We start from the raw sequence: 2,470 nt of genomic DNA on the forward strand, positions 1-2,470 counted from the left end.
ACCACCACCTGACTAGGGTGTTTTGAGGTATTAACACAAAAAGAAAGCATGGCTGACTATCATTTTTTAGTATAAATCTAATACAAATAATAACACATAGTAAAAGGAAGACGAAAAAATGCCTTTCACTCACAATCTCTCCCAGCTTTCACACTGTCTGCTTAGCTAAAAACATATACAAGAGAAAAGTTTTGCCTGTATATATATTTACATGGCATGATAATTATGGAAAAAATATATCTAAAAGGGGTCCATCTTTTCTCAAAGTTCAGAATTTTATTGCTATTTACTGCAATGAATTCTTCTAGATCTTGTAAATAGTGAAGTTTTGATTTTAGTTCTATAATGTTTGGAAGTTTCTCTTTCAACCTACATTGGTAGATGTATATTTTTATAACAATAACAATATAATTAAGAAATGGAGTCTCACCAGTGTACCCTAAAATAATACTTGATTTGTTCAATTGAAAATCTTGATAAAAATTCTTCATATAATGTGACACAATATCCCAAAAACACTTTATAATTCTACATTCATAAAATTTGAATTGTCTCTTCTTCAGATCCACAAAAAGTACAGTATTTTGTGTCTTGATGTTAATGCACTTCTCAGTTTCTGGAATGACTCTTTGCAGGCAACTGTCCACTCGAAGGGGTTGTCCTTTCTAGTCAACTGTGATAGAGGTGATGCAATGTCACTGAACTGAAAGATGAACTTCCTATAGTAATTGCACAATCAAATGAATTGTTGTACTTCTTTCATATTACATGGTACCTTCCACTCTTCGATCGATTGTATAATTTTTGGATTTGGTTTTATGCCATCTTTTCCAACAATGTGTCCTAAATATAAAATTTCACTCATATTTGGATGGTCTCAATTTCAGACCTGTAACCTTGAGTCTACATAGGATCTCTTCGAGTCTCTCAAGATGTTCTTCATAATCTGAGCTGAAGATTATATCATCTACATAGATCAGTAGTGTGTGCCACTGAAGGCCTCTTAAAATGAGTTTCATACATCTTTGGAAGGTGCTAGGGGCATTGCATAGACCGAAAGGCATCTTTTTATACTCATATAGCCCATATTTTGCGATAAATGCCGTTTTCTGTCTGTCTGCCTCATCCACCTCTAACTGCCTGTAGCCACTTTGACAGTCTAAAAAACTGAATAGTAATGCTGAAGATAGGCAATCAATGCACGTATGTATTGGCGGTAAAGGATATGCATCTTTGGAACAGACATCGTTCAATTTTCTATAGCCGATGCACCATCTAACTGATTTATTCGTTTTCCGCACTAGAACTATTGGTGATGCCTACGCAGACTTTTATGGTTGTATGACTCCACTTTTGAGTTGATCTTTCAAGTATTGAAGTTCTTCTTTCTCAAAACCAATGGGGGTTCTCCTTAATAGTTGTCTAATGGGAGCAGCTCCGGTAGTATCAATATTGTGCTTCATAAAAGAACATTTCCTTAAATCAGATTTGGAAGTGGCAAAAGCACATTGTAGTTGGCTAATATCTTTGCCAGCTTCGTCTTAATGTTGTTGTCCTTTACATCTTTTATTGCTCTACCATAGAGAACTTTGAGATGTTCTGGTAGCTCAGGAATATCGGCTTTATTCCTTTGTCTTTCAAGTTTTGTTGTCTCATTTGAAGCTTCATGTTATCAATCCAGTGTTCTGGAATGCTTATTGGTTCAGCTTTCTATACAATATCCTTTGTCCATTCCTGTGTATTTTACATGTCGTTTCATGGTCCCCATTCTGACTTCTTTGTGCATTCAGTGATGTTTCTGCTATTGGTTTATAACATATGACCGGATGAAGATCCAACTTAAAATCCTCTCTCCCTAGTTTGACATCAAAAGATGCCATACCACTCGTATCCATCTTTCTGCCTTGCTCGGCTACAAGGTTTCTCATTGGTTTCTCTAATTTGGGTCTTCGGTCTTCAGGTATATTGTAAAACAGCTCTGTTTTCAACACCGTCACTTCTGCCTCTGTGTCAATGACTGCGTTCCCCCTTAGTCCATTGATCACTATTGGCACCTTAATTGTAACAGCTCTATCTATTACAGTGTTCTACTCACATTGCTTAAGTTCAGCTTCACCACCACCTCTATGTCGGTTGACAGAATTTGAAGAATCGGAATCCTTAAAGATATGTTATTTTCAATTATCAGCGAAGAATCGGAATCCCTCATATTCTCCTCTGTAAACAAATGATCGAAATTCACCAAAGTACTTTCTAAAGTGCCTTTTACAACATGTTTCTCATCTACAATGAAAGCTGACACTTGGCGACAGTTCCAGCCTCTTATTGTTTAAACATCTGGTCTAATAGCAGTGATAAGACTTTAAAACATTATACATCGTTGTTTTTCCAAAAAAGATGTACACCTAGATACAAATATATTGTTCTTGGTAGTGATTCCTCATACATTGTAAGAAATAATTCCAAATCA

The sequence above is a fragment of the Perna viridis genome, chromosome 7, assembly GCF_037379345.1.
Source record: "Perna viridis isolate PV_CMFRI_1.1 ecotype Kerala chromosome 7, ASM3737934v1, whole genome shotgun sequence".
NCBI lineage: Eukaryota > Metazoa > Mollusca > Bivalvia > Mytilida > Mytilidae > Perna > Perna viridis.